Below are 9,864 nucleotides of genomic sequence, written 5' to 3' on the forward strand. Positions count from 1 at the left end.
TCTCCAGGTCCATCCATGCTGTCACAAAGGGTAAGATTTCCTTCTTTTTTACGTCTGAGTAGTATTCCATTAAATGTACTACTGCCTTTTTATCTACTCATCTACTGATGGGCACTTCTTCCAAATCTTAGCTATTGTAAATAACACTGCAATGAACATCATTCTGCATATGTTCTTTCAAATTAGTGTTTTGTGTTTTTTCATATACACAGAAGTGGAATCACTGAATCATAAGGTGGTTCCATTTTTAATAATTTGACAAACCTCCATACTGTTTTCCATAATGCTTGCACCAATCTACATTCCAACCAACAATGCACCAGGCTTTTCTTTTGTCCACATACTTGCTAACACTTATTTGTTGATTTATTGATAATAGCCCTCCTGACAGGTGTGAAGTGATATCTAATTGTGATTTTAATTTGTATTTATTTGATGGTTTGTGACCTTGAAAATCTTTTCATGTGTCTATTGTCCATCTGTATATCCTCTTCAGAAAAGTATCTGTTTAGGTCTTCTGCCCATTTTTTAATTGGATTTTTTGGTTTTTAGGTGCTAAATTTATGAGTACATTATAAATTTTGGATATTAACCCCTTATCAGATGTACCATTGGTGAATATCTTCTTCCAATTGGTACACTGTCTTTTCATTTTATTGATGGTTTCCTTTGCTGTGCAAAAACATTTCGGTTTGATGCTGTCCCCTTTTTGTTTGTTTGTTTGTTTGTTTCTCTTGCACAAGGAGATATATCTGAAAAAAAATATATTGTTAAGAGAAATGTCAGAGGTTTTACTGCCTGTGTTTTCTTCTAGGAGATTTTTATTTTCAAGTCTTACTTATATTTAAGTCTGTAATACATTTTGAGTTTATTTTTATATATGTTTTGTGATACTTTTAATATCAACTCTCATTTAAAAATATTGAGCTGCCCTGGCTGGTTAGCTTAGGTGGTTGGAGTGTTGTCCTGTACACCAAAAGGTGGCAGGTTCAGTTCCTGGTCAGGGCACATACCCAGGTTTGGGGTTTGATCCCCAGTTGGGGCACAATACGAGAGGCAACCAATAGATGTTTTTCTCTTTCCCTTCCTTTACCTTCCAAATCAATCACTCAATTAATTAATTTAATTTAATAATAAAATAAAAATATTGTGCCTATTAGAATAAAAGCCCATAAATGAAAATATAAAAATTTACTGTTTGGGCAATAAATACATACATGTATTAATACAATTGATTCAACAATACTAGTCATCCATTGTTTATCTTTTAAATATAACATTAACTAATTGTCAAATGAATGTAAACATATGCTTTTCAAAACAATTTAAATACTCAGTTATGTACACAAGAAAATTTTAATAATAAGACTGTTCATTTCTTTTGTTCCCATTGAAAGAGTAATGACTGTCTTAGCAGTGAATCTGTCTTGTCTGCTGAAAGACAATATGGTCTGCTGGAGAGAGCTCTGGAGTTGGGGCTACAAAACCAATTTGTTTAATCTCTTTGAACTTCAGTTTTAGCAGCATTAAAATAGTGATTGTGTTGGTCTAATAACTGATATCTTAAGGATTGAAAACTGATGTAAAAACTTAGCCATTGAGTCCTGTAACAGATAAAGAATATTAGTGGAAAATTGATCAAATTCAAATAAACTGATTTAGTTAATGGTATGATACTAATGCTCATTCCTTAGTTATGGTAATTAACGATAGATATGTAAGATCAATCTAAGTGAAGGGTAAATTGCAACTTTTTATATTATTTTCCAGCTATTATATAACACTAACATTATTTCCAATAAAACATTTTAAAACTACTATTGAATAATGGGTTTGATATTTCTAAATTGCATTTTTACAACACAGGAAGAAAGTGCATGCACACCAGTACAGATTAAAAAGTAATCCATATTTAATATTCATGTCTCCTCTTGCCTTTACACTCAGTCCCTGAAAAGAGTGACTGGAATTGTTTACATATAGTCACTGATGACCAAGGTCCTGCTGCTGCTTTGAGGCTCAAGGGTTTTACCTTATGAATAATGAGAAACAAAAAAATGACTCTTTCTGTGCCCGACCTAGTGTAATAATAGCAATCCTGTGAACCTCATGGGTTTGAAGTAAATTCCAGAGAAAGCTAGTTCAGCAGTTACAACTGACAGCTGAGTTGCAAATGGCAAACAGCAGCACCCATGTCCACTGCCTGACCATGTTGTAGGGTGCATGGAAGGTCCCTGGGCTGGGCTGTTTGCAATATGTGTCCCAGCCTCAACCCAGGTGATAGTTCTTTCCCTGTGAAAGTGTCCAGGCCAGGCCAACGAGCACTTTCTCCTGCATTTATCCATTTTCGTCTTTCCCTTTTGCTTCAAGCTATTTGGTAAAGTGTTTTATTATTTAAGAGCAAAGGGAAAAATTAATGAAGAAAGAAAAACTTTAGTAAGGTATAACTTAGTTAAGCTGAGAAAGATTTTACTGCCCAAGAAATGTACAATTACATATAATTAGATATAAAATTAGATATAAATATAATTACATATAAAATAGACTATATAAACAGAAAATTTGACAAGTTTCAAAAATATTTTTATTCATGTTTAAGGGAAAATGTGTCTTTTTATAATGCTTACTTTAAGAAATCACAGATTTGTTTTTACCCCAAATGCTAAATTAAAATGTCCTGAATAATCATCATTCCATTTAAGCTTAAAGTTTTAAGTCATTTAGAAAAGAAAAATAATAATAGTTAACATTTCTTACATGTCCATTGTGTGTCAGGCTCTGTTTTAAGTACTTAATGTTTTTTCTTTTTATGTTCACAAGGACGTTATGACGCAGGTACCCAACATCTAGATTCATATGAAGATACATCATTGTGCCCTGGGTTCGATCCTTGATCAGGTCACATACAAGAATCAAATAATGAATGAATAAATAAGTGAAACAACAATTTGATGTTTCTATCTCTCATCAATAAATAATTTTTTAAAGATTCATCATTGTGAATAAAATAACCATCCTTACAAGCTTACTGAGAATAAAATAACCATCCTTACAAGCTTCTAATGAGACAAAAGTAAGAGATCATGTAATACAAACGACTAGGGATCAGAGTAGAGTGGCTATTTTGTCAGGAACATTTAGTTGTTAGCAAAAAAGGAGCAATGCCTTCATAATGCTAAGGAAACAATTTTCTACCTAAAATTCTACACTCAGCCTAATATTACATCAAATAAATGTAAGCATATAATAAAAACATTTTCAAGCTTCTCCAAATACTTTTCTCCTATGCATTCTTATTGAGGAAGCTAATGAGGACGTTCTTCAGCAAAATGAAGGAGTATACCAAAGAAAAAGACCTAAGATCCAGGAAACGAGATCCAATACAGGAGAGACATAAAAGGAATTCTCAGGGTGATGGGAAAGGAAAATGGCAAAATCAGCAATGGGGCAGCATGGTGCTCAACTGTCCGGAGTGGAGTACAGTACAGAGGAATAATCCATGAAACAAATATAACCAGTACATTAATGCTGTGTCAGTATATCTAGGACATTGACTCTTATGTCACAGAGTTTGAAGAATAATTGATAGGTACACAGAAAACGAAGTGAACTGAGAGAGAGAGAAAGAATTTTCAATAACTTGGAGGGATAAAGGGGCAAGAATAGAAATATAACCATAATACACTATTAGGCTCATCTATGAATACTATTTATATAGTCATATAATGTAAATATTAAAAACTTATTTAACCAAAAAATGCGATATAAAACATACTGGGGGTTGTGGGGAGTGTGTATAATGTTTGGCGAGGGGCAATGTGGGAGAAGATCTATGAGAATAAGCTTAACCCTCATCTTCCATAATTAGAAAAAGATAAAACCAAAACACTAAAATATAGCATTACATACAGTATTTAAAAATATGAATGTAAATATTAGAGAAATATAAAAAAGCTGAAAGTAATTGTCTCAGAGGAGGAGGGAGGCATTACTGGCCTTGAAGTACTGACTTTTAAAATTGTGTACACTTATGACATTGACGAAAAAATAAAAATTAGATCCAAAATAAAAATTAAACTTTACATAAAAATTAATATTGCTTAGTGAAAACAGTTGGATGTAGAGCAAGTTTGTTATTTTTCATTAACTATCATTACTGGTAATGTACTAGGCTCCTCAAATTCCCTATTCTTGTTTACCTGGGCCTTTTGTTGGGGGGTGCACTATCATTGAAAAATCCAAAAATGTTGTCTATATCAGAGGCCTGTCTCCCTGTAAAAGCCATCAGGTTTCTAAAATATATTAAACACTATGGATCACAATTAGTTAAAATATATTAAACACTATGGAAAGTGTACCATTCAAAATAGCACATACATTGAACAGTTTTAATAAGATGTACACCCTAAAGGTGTTCTAAAGGTAATCCTTGCTTTTTAAAAAATTCATTAATTGCCTGGCTGGGCATGGCTCAGCAGTTGAACATCAACCTAGGATCCAAGAGATCTTGGTTCAATTCCCAGTCAGGGCACATGCCCGGGGTTACGGGTTCAATCCCCAGTCAGGGGCCTGCAGGAGGCAGCCAATCAATGGCTCTCTCATCATTGATGTTTCTATCTCTCTCTCTTCCTCTCCCTTCCTCTCTCTGATATATTTTTAAATTAAATAAATAAATAAATAAATAAATAAATAAATAAATAAATAAATAAATAATTCATTAATTAATGAGCAACCACAACTTAAAAAATTTATCTAAAAGAAAATATCCATGAAATTATCACTTTGGTACTCCATATTGCCATCTTGCTTCTGTTCCTGAAGGCTCTTTGTCCCCCAACACCAAAAAACCCCAAGACCAATGTCAACTCATGTCAAGTACTGGCCATCATTTTGTGGAGTTTAAGAAATACCTTTTATTTTCCCATGAAACAGACTTGGAGAAGACTCAGAATAAAACAACCCACAGATAAGTGTGCTAATAGCTCTCAATTATTTATTTACTATCAGCTAAAAAAAAATCACTGTGTCAAAAACAGAGCAATCAATACTCATTTGCTGATTTTTAGACATTACTTTTTGTTGGATGATTGTGTCTTCACAGGGAGTGAGGCATGTATCTCTAGCTACAAACACACTGTGATAAGTGGGAAAGGTATTATCAAGCAAAATATATGACAAATGACCAATTATGATCAGGTGATGAGATAACTAGCCAAAGTAAAATAATTATTGTGGATTATAATGAGAACTATGATACATACAATCACACATGTACACATTGGTGGCATCTAAACATAAATCATATCTTATTCCTTCTGGAGTATTGCTTCAGAAAAAAAATCCATTTTAGCATTTTACCCTAAATAATAGTTACTTCTAAAGAGCTTCCAAGCTAACTGTGAATTTATTTATTTTTTAATATATCTTTATTGACTTCAGAGAAAGGAAAGGAGAGGGAGAGAGAGAGATAGAAACATCATTGATGAGAGAGTCATTGATCGGCTCCCTCCTGAATGCCCGACTGGAGATCCAGCCCGCAACCTGGGCATGTGCCCTGACTGGGAATAGAACCCTGATCGCCTGGATCCTAGGTCGATGCTCAACCGCTGAGCGATTGTGAATTTCTAACATGAATCTAGTTCACACATTAATTTCTTTATGTGACTGTAACCAAGACACAGGTTTGGCTGCCTGCCACAATGAAAGCAGACTCGTGAGACTGGTGCTGATGCAAAAGGGAAGAGGTTGAGTTAGGCGTTGCAGCCTGAGAGAATGGTGGACTCCCATCTCTAAAACCATCTCCCTTTCCTGCTCAAACCTGAGTTCTTTTGGTGATAGGGAGGGAAGGATTTTTTTTTCTATCCAATTGCCTTGCTAGCTTTTTGTGTGCTCATACCTTGACCATTCATCTTTCTAGCTTATGGCATGCTCAGGCCCTGTCCATTCATCTTTCTAACTTTTGGCACACTCAAGTATTAAGTACCTCCCCCTGTGCCATCTTGGCCAATGGGGGAGACTCCCCAGCACTCACTGACTGTCTTTGCTAACAATTCCCTCCTTCAAAACTCTAGATCCTTGTAATCTTAGAAGAGTAAATGGATGAAGGGCTCATCTTCTGTACTTTCTTTTTTCTGTTAAAGGGCATAATCTTACCTATCCCCAGGTCCAGAGATTCTTGTTATCTACTTAAGGAAGAATGGGGTCAAGAATGGAGGGAGGCCATTAATGAGGGAGATGGATTGCTATGTTTGGAAGGTGGCAATAAAGGAGACAGATTGCTATCTTTGGAAGGTGGTATACACAGTGTCTAGAGGGTGGCACTATTGAACACATGAAGCTTCATATTTCAAGAGGCGGTGTTGCAGATGGGCTTCCAAAGTGAGACTTTTGGGAAGCACTGTCCTTTCTTAAAAGAGGAATTTTAAATCTCTTTGAGGCGTGCAGGTCCAGCTTTCCCTTGCAATATCAACAACAGGAGCAAAATCCAAGTCTTCCTCAGGATGCACCCACTTTATCCATGTGTGGTGGATCCAAGGCTTGATTTCCTTGAGCTTTAGGGAAGAGTGTGTTGTCAGCAGGATGTCATAGGTACCAGTCCATTACTTAGCTAAGTGCTATTCAGAATCTTGAGTTTTCCATGTCTGTAGTAAGACTTGATCTCCAGGCTGGAACGAGTGTAAGGGGAATTCTTAAAGCCTTGTGGCAAACAGTCCAACAGTTGGAGTGTGGCTTTAGTTTCTGGGTCCATTCATTCAAAGACAATTAATAGTTGAGTTTGTTCATCTACTGCAGAATAAAAAAGCATCTTTCAAGTCTAATACTGAAAACTGTTTGCTATCCCTGGGCACTGTGGTCAACAAAATATTAGGTTTGGGAACCATAGGATGAATGTCCTGGACATCATCATTTATGGCCTTAGGTTCTGTTCAAATTGATATTCATCAGAGTGAGGCTTTTTTACTGACAAAATGGGAGTGTTATCGGGAGACTGGCATGGCCAAATTAATTCTGATTTTAAGAATTTCTGCAATGCTGGTTGAATTCCCTCTAAAGCTTCCTTTTGGGAAGCTTCCTTTTTGGAAGCTTTTTGTTTCTTCCATGGAATTTGAGCTCCTTCTTTTAGGTTAATTCTTACAGGTTGGATGTTAACTCCCCTATCTTGGGTTTTGTCGGCCCAAACCACTTGATCAACCTGTTTATAGATCTTGGGTGGGAAGAGTTCACCTTTGGGTTCTTCTGGCCAAGTCACTAGCACCTGGAGCTGGAATGCATGTTCCAGTGGCACTCCTAAACATAATTGCTGCTTCTCAGGGGAAAAAGTTATTTGTGCATGAAATTTACGAAGTAAATCTTGGCCCAACAATGGAATGGGGAAGTCTGGCATGTAGAGAAAACTATGTGTAAGTTTTTAATCCCCAAACTGGTATCCTAGAGGTTGAAGGAATGCCTGTTTTTGTAATTGTACAGTCACTCCAGTAACCGACACCACAGCTGCATTTCTTTCTAACATTTCTCAGCTATGGTTTCTATCCTTTTAATTTTTCTTTTTGTGTTCCGAGCAGTTCTTTCTTTAATGGCCTTCCTCTTTGTAATAGGTACATTGATTAGCTCCCAATGAGTCTTTCCCTTTTTCTTTCAGGTCTCACCTCTCCTTCTGGTTTCCCCCAACTGTTTCTAAGAAAACAGTGGCCTGATTTAATGTCCTTATTTCCCAGTCATGGTAAACTTTAAAGGCTATGTCCACCAGCTGGGAGGGATTCATTCCCAAAGCCCCACCTAAACATTAGACCTTCCTTCTGATATTTGTACACTATGCCCAATATAAGTCATGTTTACCATCTGAACATTTTCCAGTGCCTGTGGGTCAGTATCAGTGTGCTTCTGGTAGGCTTGACATCCTTTTTAATACTAGAGAAGGATCTTTATTTGGTTTTTGTTGAATGGCACATCATTTTAGGGCTCTTTCTTAAGCCCTTCTAATATGCACCTTTTGTAATGTTCTAGGGAAGCTAGGTCCCCACCATTTGGGTCCCAGTTGGTCCTTGTCAAGGGAGTTGCCCTGGCTGGATTGGGGTCTTAGGATTTTCTTGATGGAGGCAATGAGTCTCTTCACTAACCTTATATGTAATTAGCCACCTTTCATCTGCTGTTAGAAGGATGTTAAGGAGAGCCTGTATGTCTGCCCAATTTGGATGGTGAGTGGCAAAAATGGAAGTGATAAGATCTGCCATTTTCTGAGGATCCTCCCTATGTGAGGGGTTGGAATTTTCCAACTCAATAAATCTGAAGTGAAAAATCAAGTATGGGCCCAATAGTAGCCAACAGGCTTGCCTTCCTGGTTATTCCACCTATAGGATATTCCCTTAAAGGTGATTGTTCCCCTCCAAATAGGGATGTCCCCTGGCCATCTGGGGTGCCCTTCCAGGTCTTCAAGTGGGGGACCATTCTTTCATCATGCAAGGGAGGGGCTATTGCCCCTCTGGGCCCTATTTCTGGGCTATCTAGCAGCAGGGGTGGTTGTGGGGAAAATCTTCCTGTTGCTACTCCTGGGTTCCCCAGGTTCAGGCCTTAAAAAGCCTCATTTCCTTATTTTCCTTTTCTTCCTGTGTCTTATTATCAGGGAGGGGTTTTGAAGTCAGTTCCCTTCTTTGTATGATTAGTTTGTTCCCTTATTTTTGCAAAATGCTTATTGTGTAAAAGACACAAACACCCAGGCATAAGGGATTTCATCCCATTTCCCTGACCGTTGGCATAACCACTCCAATTGTTTGATGGTATAGTAATTTGGGTAACCATTTAGGGGCCATTGTTTCCCTTAGTCTAAAGTATACATAGGCCAAGCAGTGTCACAATAGAAAACAAATTCCTTTTTAGTCATCGGATCATAGCTGTACATGGAACAATCTGCTAAAATTTGGCCCAGTGTGTTCCCTTCAGGGGTCTAAACAGAACAACCCCTGATGGCACAGAAGTACAAACCCAAAGCCATAACCATAGAAAGGCCCCTGACAAAGTGGAACATATGAACATAACTTGTATCCATAATTCCATTAGTCCAAATGAACACACACAAGCAAGTCCTAGAATCTTATCTCCTGCCAACCTATACTGCAAGCTGTCCTGACTGGACCCAAGTGGCACAAAGCCCAAGTGTCAAGAAGCCCAAGCAGCAGGGGTAGAGGACCCCTGGTGTGCATGTCAATTCGGCTTACGCAGTCTTGGATTCCATCTACTATGCCAGCCGGCAGAGTCGAACGGTCCTGAGGAAGGGGTGAGGATGAAGAAAAGACAGACACAAAAAAGATGGGATCGGGAGGGCTGCAGCTCGTGCCTGCTGCCAACTGCCAGCCCCAAGTTTATTTTCCAAGCTCTTTTTATACCGGTGCTGTTGTTTTTGCTGAACAGCACCCGGTCCTGTTTTCCTCCCCCTTGCCCGATACAAAGTAATTCCTTTAATGCCATACGACTGCTCTTTCCGAGTAAACATCCTGCCTCTTGCAGGAGCTCAGACCTTGGTAACTAACCTTGTCTCGGCTTCTAACAGGAACTTTTGGGGGGGGATTAAGTCCTTGGCTTGGTATGTGGCTTGACTGTCCCTTAACCCTTCAGGCCAGGGGCAACTTCCTAATAAGCCTTTCTAGAATCTAAGGCTGCAAGCTAAATTAGTATCGCCTTGGTGCCTCAAGGTCTGAGTCAGGGAGCAGGGGAGCACATCTGCAGCTTACCCAGGCAGCTCCTCTGTGCCTGGGGCCACAGCAGCTCACCCACATCTCCCTGGGAGCAGGGGAGCACATCTGCAGCTCACCCAGTCACTGTGCCTAGGGCCACAGCAGCTCACCCACATCTCCCTGGGAGCAGGGGAGC

This window comes from Miniopterus natalensis, chromosome 10, assembly GCF_054644295.1.
Source record: "Miniopterus natalensis isolate mMinNat1 chromosome 10, mMinNat1.hap1, whole genome shotgun sequence".
NCBI classification, from domain to species: Eukaryota; Metazoa; Chordata; class Mammalia; order Chiroptera; family Miniopteridae; genus Miniopterus; species Miniopterus natalensis.